Genomic DNA, 21,831 nt, shown 5'->3' on the forward strand with positions numbered 1-21,831 from the left:
GGTAAGAATAAGATAGCAAAGGGAAGTAAAACAAAGAAAGGAAACAAGAAGGACAAATAAGTAATTTAATGGAGGAGGTGAATTTAATATCAATTAACATAAACGGACTGAATGTACCAATAAAACGAAGACAAATAATTACTAAAGTTCAAAAATTGAATATGGAAATAGTATGCTTACAAGAAGTGCATATCCCAAAAGGAAAAAGTGGCTTTTTGGAAGCCCCCAAACTAGGGAAATTATTTGTAGCATTGGCAGAAACAAAAAAAAGAGGGATAGCAGTTTATATAAAGGAAAGGTTAAATCCCAAACAAATGTATGCAGATAATGAGGGAAGGACACTAATGATTGAAATCTCAATAAAACAAAAAAGAATATTACTTGTAGTCATTTATGCACCCAACATACATCAGAGAGAATACTATAATAAGTTACACAGAAAACTAATAGAATTAGAAATAGATAACCTATGCATATTAGGTGACTTCAGTGCGGTGGCAGACCCTAAAAAAGACTACAAAACTGGAAAAAAGAAAAACCATGAAAGGAAAATATTACCAACTATTCTTTGAATTGGCCCAGGAATTTAACTTAAAAGATATGTGGAGAGAAATTAATCCCCCAAAAAAGCAATATACTTTCTTCTCTAAGCTCCAAAATTCGTGATCTAGGATAGACATGGCATGGATGGACCCAAAAACAGGGAAAGACATCGCAGAAATAGAAATTGAAACTAATACTGGACAGACCACAACCCATTAAAAATCAGATGGAAAGATTGGCAAAAATGTACTCCAGCCTATCACCTAAATGTTGGAGATGTGGCCATAAGTTAGGAACATACTACCACATCATGTGATGTGCCCCTGTGTTAAAAAAAATTGGTATAAAACCAGAAGGTGGCTAGAAGAGATTACACTCCAAAAGATTGATTTCAAACTGGAGTTGATAAGAAAATGGAGAAAAGTTTGTACTACATAACATTGCATATACTAACAGCGGCCAGAATTGCTCTGGCGCAAATGTGGAAACACACCATCTGAATTAAATTAAAATTTTAAGTAATTAAAAAGATCCTTGAATGTGCTGAAATGGATAAAATGACAATGGAGATTAAAGAAAGAGATGATTTGGACTACTATAAAGTGTGGAATAGATTCTATATGTGACTAGAAAATAGGAATCAAAATAAGAAATAAGACTGTAAATTGAAATTTGATTAATTGGAATCTAAGAATATTGAATACTGGTAAGGATAAAATATTGACTATGTTAATATTTATTATGTTATGACTATGTTATTAATGTTAATAAATAGGACGTAAGTATATATAACAATTTAGTTTATAAGAATGCTCAATATGCTTTATATAATGCTCAAAATATTATATAATATTGTTATTTATGTTTTGTATTTTACCATTTGGTGTATATATAAGTTCTTTTTTTCTTTTTTCTTTCTTTTTTCTTTTTGTGTCTTTTTCTATTATGTTTTTGGTTTTATTTTATTGGTAAAATATTAAATAAAAATTATTTTTTAAAAAAGATTGAAAGTTGTGATTTTAGTTTACTTTGTAGTAACTGGCAGCTTGATCTTCTTAGCTGTGGGTGGCTAAAATTTTCTGATTCTGATTTTGACTAAAAGAGGAAGCCAAGTTGCTGGAGCAAAGTATTAAAGATATATTTGAAAAGTTCTAAATAGAAATATCTCTAAATAAAATAGACCAATTTGTGGGCCAATTGCTTTTTGATGATAGAAAATCCTTTCAAAGCACTTCTGAGATGCAAATATGTGGGTATGTTCCCAAACTGCAGAGGCAAATTTTCAAGTAGGTGAAAATGCAGAAGAGTATATCCACAGCCTTGAAAGAACTGGATATGAACTTTCATTTTCACGTTCACTATTATGGTTCAGATGTAAACCTCTCAATACAACTGAAAGAAGAGTGGTGAGAAAAAAGATAAATTTGGGACTTTTTCTTTAAGGACATTAACAAGGTTGAGGATTTTGTGATAAAAAGAAAGGAGTACAAGTTTTTCATACTTCCAGAGAAGAAAAAGATTTTACTCCAGCTGGAAAGAGTAACTTAAATTTAATGAGTTAACTGGAATCAGGATGCATTTTTCTCATGTGCAAATGAACTCAAAATTTAACTGAAAATTTGAAGTGTGTGTACGCGAAAACCACTCACGCTGTAATCATGAAATCTCCAGATCTTGTAAAGCCTACAAACTTGAAATTTGCCACGTATGTTCCTCTTGGCTTCTAGGTGCTCACTAAGAAAGGATTTTTTCAAAATGACCATCAGAGCATTAATATTTCCTATATTATGATTAACACACTCTAATGCTAAGGAGTTCTACTCCCCTCCCCACCTGAAAAGACATCTGTTCCAAATGCAAAACACAAGCAGAGGAGAGGAGTTTCACTTTCAGTTTTACTTTCACAGAAGCAACCAGGGAGGATAGGGGAGGCATCTGTGGGGCAAGGCTGAGGGAGAGAAGGGGATAGGATAGGGGAGGCTTCTGTTGGGCAAGGCTGAGGGAGAGAAGGGGAGAGGAGAGTCCGATCATAACTACTCATTAATTTTCAAGCTGTAAGTGTTGATTTATCAAGCCCGATCACATAGTTTCTTAGTGAAGCACGGGTATCCAGCTAGTATTAGTGTGTGTGTGTGTGTGTGTGTGTGTGTGTGTATGTATGTATGTATGTATGTATATGTATATATATATATATATATGTTTTCTGAGGTTTTCGTGGGTGTTTGTATGTAGGTCTTTGGTTATTCGGGTTTTCTCCCAAATAACATCCAATGGATGTTATCCTGTACTAACATCCAATGAATTCCAAAGAAATAAGATTATCAACCTAATCCAAAAAGAAACCCCCACTAAAATCCAAGACAGAGAACAAGAAAACGGCAAAGCCCTCCTCCCATACATAAAAGGCACCACAGACAGAATCAGCAAGATCCTCCACAAACACAACATCAAGACAGCATTCTACACAAACCGAAAAATATCCACCATCCTAAGAAACCCCAAAGACAAAATTGAGTTAGAAAATCAAGGAGTATATGAAATCCCATGCACCGCCTGCCCCACCACATACATTGGACAAACCAACAGAAGAATAAGTGCACACATTGAAGAACACAAGAACTCAGTCAGAAAAGAGGAACCAACTTCTTCCCTGGTCCAACACCTCAAAGCCACAGGACATGATATTGACTTTAAAAAGACCAGAACTATCGCCAAAACTGAACACTTTAACAACAGAATAATCAGAGAAGCCATCGAGATAGAAAAACGTCCACACAGCATGAATAAATGAGATGATATCTCCCACCTACCAGCCATTTGGAAACCCGCCCTTATTGACAAACGAGTCCCTAACACAAAGAATGACACCAGACCCACACTCACGAGAGCCACACAGGATGTAACCACCACACATCCACGCAGAAGGCAGACTCAAACCCACACTGATGATGAGGCACGACCCCGGACCTGCTCTTGTGGGAGACCAGGCAAGGCTGGAAGGGGAGATCCTGAGGTCTCCAGCACAGGAAGATGAGACCAGGGAGAGCGCCAAAGCCTAGTCCACCAGAGAAGCCTTGCTGTGAGATTTAAAAAAACAGCAAACCTCAGAAAAAGGTGTAAGGTCCCAAAATACACTTGAGTCACCAGAATGCCAAAGAGAGAGACTCAAGACAAGGCTTGCAAAAAAAACCCAGATTTTATTTATGGCCAAAAACAAAATACTGGGTGGAACTATATCCAGAACATACAGATACAATGCATGCGAGGAAATAGCCACACCTTGGGGAAGGTATGGCATCCTTTTATACCCTCAGAGACGTCAGCTTAGTACCCAATTCTGGCCTCCTAATTTAGGTTTGTGTATTCCTTGTTGCCCTGCAAGGGGGAATAGAAACTTCCCAATTAGTTTTATCTTAAGCATTTCTTTGTTTACTCAATTGGCCACTTAGCCCCCTGGCTTTGGAAGACAAGATCTTATCCAGATCAAACATAAATTAGCGCTGAGGTGTAAATTATCCCTTGGAGATACGTACCATGCTCTTAGATGGCACAAGAAAAAACAGGGAGAAGATTGATATGGGTTCAGGTCAAATGGCAGGGACATATGTTTGACAAATACCAGATACATTACAGAGCCCTAATAACAGAATATGTTTCTTACAGGAGATACAAATATAAAGGCATAATATATGTGATACAAATACAAAGGCATATATGTATTACAAGAACCTAATGGTTACAGAATCTAGTATACCAGTGTATCATATTCTAGTATTATTTATTATATCCTTATTATTGTTTCCCTTCAAAGGAAAATGGAGACAATTGGAACAGGTTATCTTCCTTCCTTCTTCTAATTTAGCTTGGGTCAGCCTGACCTAGCTCAGAATGTACTAACTTAAGTGTCTGACATTATTTCCTCAGAAAATGTGTCATACATACTTCCCCTTTCTAAGTGTTTTACACAGCTAAATAGCTTAGGGTTAGCTCAGGTTATATGAAGGATAAATATGGAGTCACTCAGGCTATACTCTTTACAGGAATAATTCCATTTCTCTCACTTGTTGTTTCTCTCTTTTTTATATATATATATATAATTTTTATTAATATATTCTATACACTAATACACAAATAAAATATACAATCCTGCCACCATGGTATAATGTGATTACATTGTCCATAAGTATAAAATCATTCCTTTATACATACATATTTGCCACCATATATATATACATCATCATATATCTATTCTATCCCACCTTTTCTGGACCCAATCGTACCATACTTTCCAACTGTTATAAAATTCTGAATCTTTTTTACCATTTATCAATCTAGTTAGTCTATCTGATTCCGCACACTCATTAATTTTATATATTATTTTCAAATCTATCGGTAAGTATTGATTTTTCCGCTCCTTCGCATACGCTAAACTTGCTGCAGTGATAATGTGAATCAACAAGAACCATATATCTGATTTAACATTCAAAGGTTTTGCCCCCAATAGGAAAATCTCAGGTCTTAATTCCAAATTAATCTGTGTAATTTCCAAAATCCATTGCCGTATTTTTTTCCAATATTTAACCGCCTGCGGGCAGGTCCACCATTGGTGAAAATAGGTTCCATTGCTGTAACCGCACTTCCAACAGCAGGCAGATGTCCCGGGAAACATTTTAGCTAATCTCGCTGGGGGTAGATGCCACCGGTAGATCATTTTATATATGTTTTCTTTATATGAGGAGGCCATGGTTAATTTCATATTTTTCAACCAAATCTGTTCCCATTGCTGGAAGTCAAGGGGATATCCAAAATTTCGCCCCCATGCTATCATACAATCCTTCACTACATCCTGTCCTATCTGCAGAGACAATAAATATGCATAACATTTAGATAATATCCCTTTCCCTCCTTCTAATAAGATCTTATCCAATTCTTGTCTTTTACGGTAGATTCCTTCACTATGTAAATCTTTTTTATACCTGGAGTGCACTTGAGAATAAGACCACCAGTCTATCTTATATCCTTGAAGATTTAATAATTCTCGTGACTTCGGATTACCCTGAACATCCAAGAAACCTTCATACGTCAAGGTTTTCTCCCCTTTATACAATGTCGGGTAAACCTGAGCTTCCTGCGCCGAAATCCAACATGGAACTTTTGTGTATACTCTTCTTCTAACCTTTTCTCAAGTGTACCCAAGCGTCCTACGTAAATAGTGATCATCAAAGTGTCTAGGACGGCCGGATGCTCCTGGCCATAGAGAATAGTGCCAGCCATGTTGAAGACTGGCTCCCTCAAATGTCAAAAGTCGTCTCTTTTGTAGGACCATCCATTCTTTCACCCAAATCAAGTTCGCTGCTTGGTGATAGAGCTCCCAATTTGGAAGTCCAAATCCTCCTCTATTTTTGGGTTCTTGTAACATTTTAAGTCTAATCCGCGGCCTCTTTCCCTGCCAGATAAATTTAGATATACTTCTATCCAAATTTGTAAAAAACTCTTTATTCAACCTTACCGGGGCTGTTTGGAATAGAAATAACCATTTGGGTAACACGCACATCTTAATGGTTGCCACCCTTCCCAAAATTGATAGCTGGAGATTTTTCCATCTTTCTAAGTCTCTGAGCATCTGTCTGTAAAGAGGAAGATAGTTATCCTCCTTTATGGAGGAACATCTGGCGGTCAACCATATACCCAGATACTTAATTTTATTTGTTATTCTTAAGCCCATTAACTGCTCCAGCTGTTGCCTTTGCATCTGAGTCATATTTTTCACTAGGATTTTAGTTTTTTCTTCATTCATCTTTAACCCCGCTACCTTCCCATACTCTCTAATCAAGCATAATAATTTCAGGCCCGAGTCCAGTGGTTGATCCAAGATAAATACAAGATCGTCTGCATAAGCCTGATCTTTAACTTCCTCCTGCCTAATCTTCATTCCTCTTACTTCCGTGTTTCCTCTCACTTCTCTAAGCAGGGACTCTAAAGTTAATACAAATAGCAATGGGGAAAGGGGACATCCCTGTCTTGTACCTCTACGAATTTGAATTCTCTCCGTCTCCTCTCCATCTATGAGAACTCTTGCAGTCTGCTCCCGGTAGATAGCTCGAATTGCCCGAATAAAATTCCCACCAAACTCCATATATTCCAATTGAGAAATCATAAATTCCCAACTGATTCTGTCAAACGCCTTTTGGGCGTCAACAAAAATTAAAGCTAATTGTTTATCCAGGCGATTTTCGAAAAATTCTAGTGTATTCATGATAATTCTAAGATTATCTCGTAGATATCTATTAGGAAGGAAGCCGTTTTGGTCTGAGTGAATGAATTGGTTAAGGAAGCAGCTAAGCCTAGCTGCAAGAACCCCCGCAAATATCTTATAATCAGAGTTTAGTAATGATATTGGTCTATAGTTCTTAATAAGAGATAGATCAGTTCCTTCTTTTGGGATAATAGAAATATAAGCCTCAGTCCAAGATACTGGAACCTGAGCCTCTTTCATTACCGCATTGAATAAATCCGTCATGTGTCTTCCTATCACGTCAAACACTATTTTGTATAATTCAACTGGAAGGCCATCTCTACCCGGGGTTTTGCCATTCGCCTGTGCTTTCATAACAGTTTCTACTTCCTCCATCGTAAATTCCGCATTAAGAATTTCCTTCATTGTTTCCGAGACTTTAGGCAAGTCTATCTTTTCCAAATATTTCCGAATTTCACAGATATTTTCCTCTCCTTTCTGATAAAGCTGTGTGAAAAAATCCTGAGCTACCATTCTCTTGCCTTCCTTAGTACAATGGAAATTCCCAATTACATCTTTCAGCCCTTCTATTCTCCGTTGTTCCTGCTCCTTTCTAAGCCAGTAAGCCAACCATTTTCCTGTTTTATTCGCCCTTTCAAAAAAATTTTGTCTAGTCCACTTTAGTTTATTTGCTAATTCCTCTTGATCTAATAATTTAATCTGGTGTTGCCAGTACTCCCTTTCCTCTATCAATGTTGTCTGGGTTAATCCATTTTGCATCCTTTCTTCCACCCATTGTAATTTATTCAAGAGGTTGTCTCGGTGTTTCTTACCCGCCCTACGTTTGTCAATCATATATTTGATTAACCATCCCCTCATCACTGCCTTAACCGTATCCCATGTATTGTATATTGAAGTATCCTCTTTCTTATTTTCCTGGAAAAAAAGATATAACTCCTTCTTAAATTTACTCATGAATTCTTCATCTTTCAGGATACCTATATTCATTCTCCATCTACTCTTCCTACAATGTGGGATCTTCCAAGTTACCATTAGCGGGTTATGATCCGCCCACTGATTGGGCCCTATTTCCACTTCCGAGACCAGCCCCCTCAACTCAAGAGACATCCATATCATATCTATTTGGGTCCACGAGTGGTGTCTGGGAGAGAAATAAGTATATTGATTTTTATTGGGATTTCTCAACCTCCATATATCCTGTAATCCAAATTCCTCCCTTAAATCATTACATATTTTTGGTAATGTTCTCTTAATATCCTTTAACCTTCCTTGTATGTTTCCCGGGACATAATCCTGCATTCTATCCATTACAGCATTGAAATCCCCCACTAGACAGACATGTTCATATTCCAGTTCCCCCAATTTAACATATAAGTTTTGATAAAAAGTCCTCTGATTATCATTAGGGGCATAAATACAAACCAATAAAGACTTCCACTGGGCAATTTCTATTTCGAGCATGAGAACCTGACCTTCCTGGTCAGCAAAAACCTGTTGGGATTTCAAATGATGTCGTACATATACCACTATCCCTCTTTTTTTTTGACCTGCTAATGAGGTATAAGTTTTACCCAACGCCCGGCATTCTAACAAACGGTTTTGATCTTTTTTTATATGAGTCTCTTGCATGCAGACAATATCATACTTAGCCTTTCTTAATTTATTCAAAATCCTACTACGTTTATTAGGAGCATTTAAACCGTTAATATTTACAGATATCAAACGCACTAATTCCCCCATTTCCTTTTCTCACCTAAGTTTTTACTTTCCCGCTGTTATAGCCTTCTTAACTGTTTGTCTTGTCTCCCTCTGAGGTGCTGTTAGTTCCTCGACTTTTCGTATTCCCCCACCCTTCTTTCCCGCCTTTCCTTCTCTCCTCTCCTCTACCTCTTCTTCCTCTTGCGATTCCTCCAAACTTCTACTTTCCCCTTCTCCTTCAACATCTAATTCTGACAAATTAAATTGTTGTTCCATGAATTCTCTTGCTTCTTGAAGACTCCGAATCCTCACCTTCTTATCCCTCCATGTCATCAATAAACCTTCAGGCAATAACCAACGATACGAAATTGCATTTTTCCTCAGGAAAGTCGTCAAAAATTGATATCTGCGTCTCTGTTCCCTTACCCGACATGGGATTTGTTTCAAAACTATCATTGGTTGGCCTTTATATGTAATAGTTTGATCCCTTGTTCGTTTATAAAATTCTTCACACAAAGCTTTCTTGTTAAAACGAACATGAATTTCCCGAGGAAGATTGTTCCTTTTTGCGTAGCTAGTGAATACTCTAAAGGCCTCATCAATATCCCGTTGGATCATGAGTCTATCTGCCTCCAAAGTTTCTGCAACTATTTCTCCTACAATGTCATCCAGTTTTTCCCCTTTCTCTTCCGCCACATTCTGTATTCTAAGGAAAAAAGAAGATCGCTCCATTTCCAGAAAAATTATTTCTTCTTCTAATTCTCTATTTATGGTTATTTGTCTCTTCTCCCAACTATCCATCCGTCCTTTGCATTTCTCCGTCTTCTTCTCTATCTCCTTCATTTTTTCCTCTTGTTGTATTAATGTCTGTCGTATATCTCCCAGTTCACTTCGCATCTGTTTAATTTCTTCTTTAACCCCTCTCATTTCCGCTTTCACATCTGCTCCCAAGTCCTCAAAGTTCTTAGATGTCGACTCTTGGTTTTTAGCCATTGATTCCTGGATGGCTTATAACATATTTTGAAGAGCCTGCATAGAGGGCGTCTTCCCCGTCGCCGACATATCTTCCGATGTTCTTCTAGAAGCTAAATACGTCGAATTTGGGGTTACAGCGGTAGGCAGAGAGATAATTTTCTTATTTGTTGTGGTAATAGTTGAAGATGTAGACATAATTGAAAACAACCACTGTTCCTCTACTCTTTGTTGAATAAATATATCAATCAAGTCTTTTAAATCAAATAAGTTAATCCATCAGCTCTTGATATATCCAAATTAGTCTATTTTCAATGTTTACTATGAGGCAGTGTATATATATCTTTTTCCCGCCTCCTTTCCTTTCCTTTCTTTTCCTTTCCTTTAGTTGTAATATCCCAATCCACCACTAGGTGTCAGTACAAGACCAACCAAGGGCAGTCTCCGTCTTCAGCAGTGGGGAAAGAAGAAAAAAATATCAAGTCAAGATGTGGCAAAAAGCTCGCCTCTTCTGATAATGTGACAAAGAGAGAAGTAAAAGAGAAAATCTCACTACGTCTTCAACAAGATCAGTCAATTATTCCTCATCCAACAGACAATATATTCAAATAAAAAAAGGGAGAAGATGAAGTTTTGATAATATCAAAGTTCAAAGGGAGATCAATAACTGCTTCTGAGGGGGAAATAACAGCTAGCAGCAAGAAGTTTACAAGACAGCCGTTTCTCTGTTTCAGCCGCTCCCCCAGTAAATGGCAAATCTTATACGTTTCTTAGGCAGGAGGTTCAGTCAGCTCTGAACTAACTTAGTAAAGTAGAATTCTTATACCACGCTGGTGGGCTCCCCTCTCCAGTTGGTATAGTCACGATTTCGGGGCGATCCCACGCCGCCCTCTTTCTGCGCTGGTATCCTGAGAAGAAATCTGCCAGCATGCGGGAAAGCCACCTCCTTGCATGCCCCGATGCCTCCCCTTCTTCGCAAGCCTCTCCATGGCTCACGATGGTGCAGGAACAACCGCCAGACACAGAAAAGGGAGAACTAGGATAAGCAGCTACACAGTTCCTAGTCCTCCATTTAGCATGACGCAACCGGAAGCCTTAGCATGACGCAACCGGAAAGAGATGATTTGGACTACTATAAAGTGTGGAATAGATTCTATATGTGACTAGAAAATAGGAATCAAAATAAGAAATAAGACTGTAAATTGAAATTTGATTAATTGGAATCTAAGAATATTGAATACTGGGGTGGAGCAGGTGGCAAGGGTCTTAGGGTATATTCTCTGACCAGTCTCAATAAACTACTGTGGAAAACAGGGTGTACTTTTCCTAAGATGCGAGGGAGTCTAAGTTGGACAGTCACTGGGTTAATAACTTTCACTATAGGGAAGGGACCTATGAATTTGGGTCCAAACTTTTTGCTCAATCTTAGGTACTTTGTTGACAAATACACCTTATCGCTTATTCACAATGGTGGTTGGAGGGACCGGCGTTTGTCGGCCTGGGCCTTATATCATTCCGCTGACTCCGTTAAAGCTTTTTTTGTATTGTCCCAACCCTTTCTCAATGAGGTCATCCACTCTGTTAGGGACATAGAAGTAGGCAGCTCTCTAGGCAACTCAGGCATCGGCACAAAATCCATGCCCGTAGTTATCTGAAAAGGAGTCAACCCAGTACTGGTGTGTATTGCATTATTATAAGCCACTTCTGCGAATGGTAGCAAGTCCACCCTGTTCTCCTGTTGATAGTTTACATAACACCTAATGTATTGCTCCACCATTGAGTTCAACTTCTCAGCCGATCTGTTAGTCGACAGGTGAAAAGCTGAGTTAAGTCCCTGGGATGACCTAATGAATCACAGAGACTCCGTCCAGAACGTAGCGGTAAACTGGACCCCGTGGTCCGATGTTATTCTCTTAGGGACTCCATGTAGCCTGTAGATGTGTTTCACAAACAGCTCCGCCAGTTTCTTGGCCGAGGGTAGTCCGCTGCAGGCAGTGAAGTGTGCTTGCTTGGAGAATAAATCAATGACAGTCCAAATAACCCTGTTACCCCCCCACTGTCAGGGAGCTCAACTATGAAGTCCATCGCAATCTCCTCCCAGGGCTTGGTGGGTTCGGCCACAGCCTGGAGAAGTCCAGGGGGCTTCCCTGTTCGGGATTTCATGGTGGCACAGGTGGCGCAGCTCCTCACATAGTCTTCCACATCAGCTTTCATCTTTGGCCACCAGAATTGTCTCCTAGTCAAATGGAGGGTTTTTAAAAACCCAAAGTGGCCCCCCCAGTCGAGAATCATGACTTCTCTTTAGCACCAGGAGCCACAGGCTGTGGGGCACGTAAAGTTTACTCCCCTTCCATGCCAACCCATCCCTTAGGGTTAGGTCTGCCTGATTTTCTTTGACCCAGGAATCAGTGGAGAGCACCGCTTTTACCTCCGCTGTCAACTTGTCTTCGGGGAGATTGGAACCCTGGCGCGTTTGCGCTCTGGTGTGGGCTTGGGTGGCTGGCTGAGTCTGAGATCATGGCATGAACTATCTCTTCCCATCGGCTGTCAAACTGGGGCTTACGGGAGAGGGCGTCAGCCAGAAGGTTTTTACCCCCCGGGATGTATTTCAGGTTAAAGTTAAAGCGTTTATTTATTTATTTATTTATTAAATTTTTATACCGCCCCCTCTCCCAAAGGACTCGGGGCGGTTAACAGCCAAAATTAAAAAACATATTTTGAGCCCAACAAATCTGCATGGGAGAAAGTTTCCTCGGGGTCTTCAGTGCCTCAAGATTTTTTTTTTTATTGAAAAGTTTTACAGAAAAAAATTTTTTTCCCCAATATTCCCCCCCCTTTTCCCTCCCCACACACACACACCCCAGACTCCCCAGAGCAAAATACAGGGTATTTCAATTAATAATCATAAGCTAATTCAATCTATTATCCTTAGACTACTAAATTCCCCCCTGAAACCTTAACTCCACTATAGGTAACATAATATTTCTAATACTTAACATTCATTCATAAGCTATTTGATATTTTCTTATCTGATACTTATTTTGAATATATTTAATCCATCTTCTCCATTCCGATACGTATCTTTTATGTGTATAGTCCTTCAAATATGCTGAAATTTTCGCCATTTCTGCTAGATTCGTTACTTTCAGTGTCCACTCTTCAATAGTAGGCAAACAAACCTTCTTCCAGTATTGCGCTATCAATAGCCTAGCTGCCGATATTAAGTTCAAAATCAGTTTAGTCTCTAATACTGTACAATCCGTCGTTATACTCAATAAAAACAATTGAGGAGTAAATTTCAACTTTTTTTCAGAATGTTCTGCATCACCCACCAAATTTTTATCCAAAATGCCTTGATTTTCTTACAAGTCCACCATATATGATAATAAGTTGCATCATCACATTCACACCTCCAACATTTAGCTTGCAAATTCGGGTACATACATGATAATTTTTTAGGATCTAAGTGCCATCTATAAAACATTTTATAAAAATTCTCTCTCAAATTTTGTGCTTGCGTAAATTTAACATTTCTAACCCAAATCTTTTCCCATGTTTCCATCATCACTGGTTCCTGAAAGTTTTGTGCCCATTTTATCATACAATCCTTAACCAATTCTGTTTCTGAATCTATTTCCAGTAAAGCGTTGTACAACCTTTTAATATGCATCTGACTTTGATCTCTAATCTGTTTTACCAGGTTTTCCTCATTTTGCATGACACCAATTTTTTGGTCTTCCCTCCATCTAGCTTGAAGCGCCTCGAGATTCTTGTGGTCAGTCCAAATCTCAAAAGGCTCATCCACCCCCTCCAGGAAGTGTCTCCAGGACAGGAGATCCCATCGCACCGCAAATGCCTCTTTCTCCCACACCGCTCATCTGCGCTCAGTGTCTGTTAACTTCCTTGATTGTTAACAGACACTGAGATTGTTTCGGGAGTCCCTTTGCAGTAGAACAGCAGCCACCACCATGTCACTTGCATCCGCCTGTACCACAAGGGGCTTATTCAGGTCAGGATGCTGTAGGATTGGCTCCACCGCAAATAGGCTTTTTAATCGTTCAAAGGATTTTTGGCAGTCCATTGTCCAAGCTAAGGGCTGGCTAAGTTTTGGCTTGGTGGGAGATGGGCCGGTTTTTAGCAATTCTGTCAAAGGGAGTGCGACCTCAGTGAAGGAAGGGATGAATTGTCTGTAAAAGTTTGCAAATCCCAAGAAGCTGTGGAATTGCTTACGGGTGCAGGGAGGCTGCCAGTCCAGCACTGCCCTCACCTTCCCTGGGTCCATCTCGATCCCCTTATTCGACACCCTGTATCCCAGGTAGTCCAGGGCCTCCTTATGGAACTCACATTTGGACAATTTTGCATAAAATTTGGCTGCTAGGAGCTTTCTCAGCACTTGTCTGACCAATTTGACGTGGTCTTCCATAGTTTTGCTGGATATAAGAATGTCATTGAGATAAACAAGAACCCCCTGATATAAATGGTCATGCAAAATTTTGTTGATCAGTTGCATGAAGACCCCTGGGGCCCCCTGGAGCCCAAAAGGCATGACCCGGAATTGGAAACTGCCCAAGGGGCAGTTAAAAGCAGTCTTCCATTCGTTTCCCTCCTTTATGCGAACTCGGTAGTAGGCTTCTCTTAGATCTAGCTTGGTGAAAATTTTTCCTTTCGATAGGTGGTTCAGTAAGTCCTTCATCAGTGGGAGGGGGTGTCAGTAGGTATTTTGCATGCAAATGGTGTTGATAGAATGAAAATCAATACATAATCTTAAGGAACCATCTTTTTTTTCTTTAAACAGTACTGGGGCGGCCATGCTGGATTTCGCAGGCTCGATGAACCCTCTGGCTAGGTTGTTGTCAATGTACTTCCTCAACTCGGTCATTTCAGCAGGTGTCATGGAGTACATTTTAGGTTTTGGCAATTTTGCCCCCGGTTGTAGTTCGATGGTGCAGTCTGCGGGCCAGTGAGGTGGGAGGAGGTTACACTCTTCCTCACCGAAAGCTTCGGCTAAATCTGCATAAACTTTAGGGATTTGGTGTTCGCCTGGAGGCCCATTGGACAAGCTGCAGCTGTCTCTGGCCCCTGGCCGTTATGGGTGGGTTGCTGTTTGGGGGGAGGGGTATGGTGTGATGGGCCAACCGCTGTCCTGATTTTTCGGTATCCATCGTCCCATGTGACGGTGGGGCCCCATTTGTTCAGCCAAGCCAGGCCCAGTATGATAGATTCTGACATTTTTGGGGTTACTATAAATCGTATAAGTTCATGATGTTTCCCCATCTCTAATTTAATCAGTTCAGTAATATGGGTGGCAAGGACTCCCCCAAATAACGTTCCATCCACCTGGTGAAATTTAATTGGGTGTTTTAAGGGTGTTGTCTTGATCCCCAATTGTTCCACCACTTTAAGCCCGATTAAACATCTGGTACAGCCGGTATCTATTATTGCTGGCAGTTCTGCTTGTTTCCCTGTGTCTGGCAGCACCAGTTTTACTTGAATTAAGAAGGGAGGGATGGGTGCACTCACCATCGGGTCTTCATCCCCGTTAGGCACACCGGGAAGGGCTTCTTTAACCGGAGGTTCATCCCTCTCTTCAGTGGGGAGGGGAATTTCCACAGCTTGTCTGGCAAATCGGCTGGTGTCTAGAGTTTTCCTTGGAGCCCTCCTGCCTTGTGCAGCTGGGGCAGGTTGTTGCTGTGGAACTGGGGCAGGGGCCAGGTACGCAGAAGCTCGATGTCCTGTTTGTCCACACCGATAGCAATTAATCGCCCCCTCCGGTTGAGGGGTGGGTGAAATTTGTAGCCTTTGAAATGGGTCATCTAGATAACGATCTCCGAGGTGGCTGCTGTGCTGGGGTTTGGCTGGGGGGGGTGTACTTCTCTGTTTAGAGCAATGGACATAGTATACCAGTCGTGGAGACGCTCAGGCACTTCCTGGATCCCACAGGCTTTTCTGACTTCTGGGTCAATAGCTTCTTTAAAGTAGTCTAGGAGTATGCGGTTAGGCCAATGGCCTAGATTTCCTGCGACTCGTCTAAAGTCCCATACAAAGTCTTTTATAGGTCGATTACCTGGCTTCATGACTTTTAGCGTGGCTTCACTTTCATTTACGCGGTCAGGGTCCTCAAATCGGGACCGGAGCAGTGTGATAAACCGATCAGCATTCTCCAGTTCTACAGCGCCCTCATTGTGCAGCTGGGCTATCCATTCAGAAGCCTCCCCCTCATTCATCCCATCTGAAATTGCCGACACTAAGTCCCGTTCTGATTTGTATTGGTCCCCATACTGATCCATGTGAGCCCAGACCCTGCTGAGGAAATAAGCTAACTTGCCTGGCGTCCCGTCAAAGGTTGCTCTGAAATGGGGGGGCATTGGCCTCGCAGGTGGTTGGGATAGAACTTGCTGTGGGGCTGCTCTTGGTTGGTGCATTCCAACAGGCTGCTGTGAGAGTTGCTGGGCTGGAAAGGACGGGGGCAACGTCGGCCGCTGGGGGAGGGGGCCCAGCTGCTGAGCTGTTTGCTGCATTGGAGGGGGGTGGGGCATTCTAGCCGGTTGCTGGATTACTCCCCCCTGCAGTGACTGGATCGTTTGGCCATAGGAGGGGGGCCAGGGGGATCCCTGGAAGCTTGGAACAGACAGCGTGGGATACCACTGGCACTGGATCCATCCCTGGCCAGGACAGAAACCCCATACAGGCTATATATTCTCAGCAGGAGTTAACGCTAAGGCAGTCTGGCAAGGGGCCCCGAAAGGCGGGTTTTGCATTCCGTATGCTGGCTGAGCCTGATGCCCCACTGCTGCAGGATTGGAATGCTGCACTAATCCTGTCATTTGGCCTCTGGGTGGATAAGGGGATAAGGGTCTGCAACCTACTAATGGCTCGGAGGTGGCTCGGGAGTTCATGGCTTCCATGACAGCCATGGACTGACCCAGTTAATTCATGGCCCTACTCACACAGGAGGACACACTCTGGACTTGGTTTTTGTCTCTGGTCAGTGGTTGAATGGTCTAGATACAGGGGATATAGTTATCGAACCCTTGTCATGGTCAGACCATTCTCTCCTTAGACTTGACTTCCTGACTGCTACACCCTGCCGCAGTGAGGCGGAACCGACTAGGTGGTTCCGCCCCAGGCGCCTGATGGATCCTGATAGGTTCCAAATGGAGCTTGGGCCATTCCCTGAGACTCTGGCTCACGACTCGATGGAAGACCTGGTGGCCGCCTGGGATAGGGCGGCCGCTGGTGCTTTAGATTGGGTCGTGCCTTTGCGGCCTCTGACCCGGTGCCGAATTGGCCCAGTTCCTTGGTTCTACAAGAAGCTGAGGGAGATGAAGCGCCGGAAAAGATGCCTAGAGAGTAGTTGAAGGGCTAGTCGTTCTGGATCTGACCGAGCACTAGTGAGGTCTTATATCAAGACCTACTTAGTGGCGATAAAAGCGGCAAAGTGTAACTATTTTTCCACTCTTATCGCGTTGGCAGATAATCACCCAGCTGCCCTGTTTAGGGTGACCCGCTCCCTTCTCCACCTGGGAGCACGGGAAGACCCCTTGCAAGGGTGTGCTGAGGATTTTGCGCATTATCTGCACGATAAAATCGCTCAAATTTGGGACAGCCTGGACTCTGACTGGGTGGGTTCAGACGAGGTGTCCGAGGCGGGTCTTGAGAATGTTATCTGGGAGGAATTTGATCCTGTGACTCCCGAGGACGTGGACAGGATGCTGGGGAAGTTGAATGCAACCACATGTTTATTGGACCCGTGTCCCTCCTGGCTGGTGCTGGCTACCTGGGACGTTATATGAGGCTGGCTCCATAAATGCTTCTTTGAGTGAGGGTTTCTTACCTCCCGCCTTGAAAGAGGCGGTGGTGAGGCCTCTCCTCAAGAAGCCTTCTCTGGATCTGGCTGTTTTGGCAAATTACCTCCTGTCTCCAACCTTCGCTTTGTGGCGAAGGTTGTTGAGAGTGTGGTGGTGCGACAGCTCCCACAGTACCTGGATGAAACTGTCTATCTGGATCCGTTCCAGTCCGGCTTCAGGCCTGGGTACAGCACGGAAACGGCATTGGTCGCATTGGTTGATGATCTCTGGAGGGCTCGGGACAGGGGATGTTCCTCTGTTCTGGTCCTATTAGATCTCTCAGTGGCTTTTGATACTATCGACCATGGTATCATGCTGCGCCAGCTGGAGGGGTTGGGAGTGGGAGGCACCATCCTACGGTGGTTCTCCTCCTATCTCTCCGACCGGTCGCAGTCCGTGTTGGCTGGGGGGGCAGAGGTCGACCTCGAGGCACCTTGTTTGTGGGGTGCCACAAGGGTCCGTCCTCTCACCTCTCCTATTCAACATTTATGTGAAGCCGCTGAGTGAGATCATCCGTGGATTTGCGGTGCGGTGCCATTTGTACCCTGATGACACTCAGCTGTACATCTCCACCCCAGACCACCCCAATGATGCCCTTGAAGTGATGTCCCGGTGCCTGGAGGCCGTGCGGGTCTGGATGGGGAGGAACAGGCTCCGACTCAACCCTTCCAAAACCGAGTGGCTGTGGCTGCCGGCATCCTGATATAGCCAGCTGGTGCCATCGCTGGCTATTGGGGCGAGTCATTGGCCTCCACGGAGAGGGCTCATAACTTTGGCGTCCTCCTGGATGCACGGCTGTCTTTAGAAGAGCATATGACGGCCGTGGCCAGGGGGCTTTTTATCAGGTTCGCCTGATATGCCAGTTGCGTCCCTTTTTGGATCAGGACTCCGTATGCACAGTCACTCATGCCCTCGTCACCTCTCGCCTGAACTACTGCAATGCTCTCTACATGGGGCTCCCCTTGAGGAGCACCCGGAGGCTTCAGCTGGTCCAGAATGCAGCTGCGCGGGTAATTATGGGGGCGATAAGGCGCTCCCATGTAACACCTCTCCTGCGCAAGCTGCACTGGCTCCCGGTGGTCTTCCGGGTGAGCTTCAAGGTATTGGTTCTCATCTTTAAAGCGCTCCATGGCATAGGGCCCAGGTACTTATGAGACCACCTTCTGCCACCGATAACCTCCCACCGGCCAATCCGCTCCCACAGAGAGGGTCTCCTCAGGGTGCTGTCAGTCAAGCAATGTCGACTGACAACCCCCAGGGGGAGAGCCTTCTCTGTGGGGGCACCTGCCCTCTGGAACGAGCCACCCCCAGGACTACAACTGATCCCAAACTTCCGTACTTTCCACCAAGCGTTGAAGACCTTCTTATTTCAGTAAGCCGGGCTGGCTTAAGATTTTAATGGGTTATTTTATGGGTAAAGGGTTTTAAAATTTGGGGAAGCCAAACTGATTTAATTCTGTTTTAATTTATTTTAATTTTTATACTGTATGTATTTTAATTTTGGTTGTTCACTGCCCTGAGTCCTTCGGGAGAAGGGCGGTATACAAATTTAATAAACCTAAACCTAAACTTAAACCTAAACTTAATCCTCCCTCCATGTCCTGGATCAGGGAGGGTGAATGTTGGGTTCACCAGCCTCCAGCTCACCTCCAGGGGTTGGGAAGGGGGGGCAAAGCCCCCTACTTCCATTCGCTCAAAACTCTCAGCCCAGTTAAGGACTGGCTCTGCATTGGGTGCAGCTGATCCCAGCCCCGGGAGTTCCTGGATTCCACAGCAGCCCCCATCCTCCCATCTGGCTCAGGGGGCGACTTCATTTCCGCTCCTGGAGCTGGGTCAGACTGGCAACTCTTCCAGGAATCTGACGCCTCAGCCCAAGCCCCAAGTCGAAGGGCTTCCTCTGCAGCCTCCATGGCTCATCCCATTTCTTCAGAAAGAGCAAGCAAGGGATTGGCAATTCTTTGAGCATCCGGGGCCCTGGCGGGCCTCCCTCCAATTTCTCCTTTCTCCTCCATGTTCACTGAGTCTTTGCATCACCCGGATTTAGGTAGATGCTGGGGCTCAGTACCCCTGACAGCCCCCTTACAGAGTGCTGTTAGGTTTTAGAGAGATTCAGGTTAATGTCAGCGTTCCAGAAAAAACCCTATTCCAAGTAAAGATGCGGAAGCAAGCATTTTCCAAAGTCCTCTTTACTAAAATAGGCAAACTGGCACATCTGGGAAAACCTGAATCTGAAAAGCCCGGGTTTTCCTTCAGTAAGTCAAAGCTCCCAAAACCATCCGCTTTTCCACCCAGTCAGTCACATGCTCCAATCAATGTCCGTTCCATCCCGATCCAGCTCCCTGACCACTCCTTCTCCAGATGCGGGCTCGCCCTGACCTTGATCGACAGAAAGAATGCTATTACGTCTACTAACCCCTTCTCCTACTTTCCCACATATGAGAAGGTGGCAGCATTGGAGCTTCCGGCCTAATATGGCTTCCAAAGCTGACACTGGTCACAATTTATCTAATTGATATGCTCAGTTGTCTTTGATAATTTTTTAGTGTTTGTTATATGCATTTTCTAAATCTATGCAAAGAATGGTAGTCTTTCCTCTGATGTTGTTGCCTGCATTACTTACAACTGCGTAAAGGATTTAAAATATATTCAATTAACAGTGCAAAAAACAAAACAAAACAAAACCCAGAGCATTATGTTCAGATTGATGACTGGAAATCTTCAGGCAATAGGGATTCAAAAAATAGTGCAAGGGGATCACTGCTATTATTTTCATACATTCTGAAGATGTATGAGATAAGCAACAAAGTATTCACTTGGGTCTTGTTATTTCAAAAATAAATAACCTGAAACATAAGGATCATATCTATTTTTTGCAGCCCCTAAGTATTCTCCCACCACAATGCTGAATTTCAATGACATGATGGCTGAAAAATAATAGCATGGTCCCTGAAATTTCAGAATAAAATACATTAAAATTAGACTTTCAAGAAGTATAAGAAAATTTAAAAACTTAGAAGCCATTGTGTATAATATCATCCTTTGGTATTCTTTTCCCCCCTTTTCCTTCTGTATTTCTCCCAAGGATGTTAGCACCTTAGCATGGCTAATTCCAGTGCCTGTCACTGCTGATAATGATTTAACTCTTTACTGATCAATTAAACTATTGCTGACCAGATTTAGATGCCAATTAAATTCTTATTTTCCATCTAGTCAATGGAGCAGAGGTAAACCTCCTCCTTGTATTCTTTTGTTCTACCTTTTATTAACTAACTATTTTCATGTCTCGGTTTCTTTTACAATATGCATATATTAGTTTGACATTGCTCTCTCCATGTATGCCTCTATTCTTTGCAAGATCATAAGCAAAACTTTGATTGCCTAAAGAAACACTGCAGTATATTTTCGTTGTATCACTTGCCTGTCATTATTTCCTTTTTTTCAGAGAATTATATTCTCCATTATGATGTTGTGAACTTATGTTCAGCAAAATCCTATACATAATCACATAAGAGAAAGATCCATGGAAGTTATTGTCCTGTCTATATAATTTTTTAAATGGGGCAGTAGATCTGTGAAGGAGCCTTGACCAGCTGTAGTTCACTCTGCATAAATGATCCTTATAATGTGTGAAATAGCTGATGACAGCTATTGTCAGTGCTCTTGTTGCACTGACTTTTTAGTGAATTTGAAATTTGTTTGCTATATAAACCAAGTTTATATAATACCTACTGCATTTAATTTTCAAGACTGCTTGAAAGTACAGACTTTGACTTTCTAATACTATACATCCACTTTTCTCATCACATTTTAAAACAAGAAAAATTCAGAAGAAAAATTCTGACAAAAATCTGTGGCTTTACTTTACTACTCTATAAAATTATACTGACACATAATTAGATTATTAAGCTACAGTCATTTGGCAATAGACCAGAATATCTGATACAATCCTGATCCAAAGACATGTTGCATTTATTTTTTATTTTTTATTTATAATTAATAAACTATAATATTTCAGTATTAACAGGAGGACAGTTTGTGGGTTGAGAAGAAACAATATTTCTTACCTCTCTTTCTGCCAAGATGATTGTGCTATCTAGTCCCAAAATGCAGTTAACTTTCAGAATATGGGCTAACTTTATCTCTCTCTTGCACCTTGCTGATCTGAAGTCCCCATCACGCAAAGTCCAAACAGGCAGCAAAAAGGAGAGAGAGAGAGAGCTATATATATACTGACTCGTGTAGCTCAATCATGTTCAAAATTAGGTGCTTTTAGGTACACAGAAATCAATGAGTTTATGTAAATCTAACTCAGCAAAATAGCCATTTGATTTAAATAAAGATACATTTGGTATTGAGCCAATATAATTATGAAACAGAATTATTTGCACACAAAATGACTGTTATGAATAATCTAATAAATATTAGTTAGTCTGCAAAGTGCTTTGAGGGAAAATCTCAGTATGCCAGTTGGACATTATAATTAATTAAGATTCAAAATGAGATGCCCATTTCTCT

General features: G+C 42.1%; 1 protein-coding gene across 5 annotated transcripts in view; it reads right to left on the reverse strand.

Moving 5' to 3' along the window:
- RELL2 (RELT like 2) overlaps positions 1-21,449 on the reverse strand; it is an 88,032-nt gene extending 66,583 nt beyond the window's left edge. For all 5 annotated transcript variants that reach the window (XR_011600154.1, XR_011600155.1, XM_070939167.1 and 2 more), the window contains exon 1: positions 21,381-21,449. The gene's annotated coding sequence lies outside the window, so the exon portion shown is untranslated. The remainder of the gene's footprint in view (positions 1-21,380) is intronic.
- Between the last annotated feature and the right edge of the window lie 382 nt (positions 21,450-21,831).

The sequence above is a fragment of the Pituophis catenifer genome, unplaced genomic scaffold (genome assembly GCF_029215685.1).
Source record: "Pituophis catenifer annectens isolate HBS135680 unplaced genomic scaffold, rPitCat1.0.hap2 SCAF_3, whole genome shotgun sequence".
NCBI lineage: Eukaryota > Metazoa > Chordata > Lepidosauria > Squamata > Colubridae > Pituophis > Pituophis catenifer.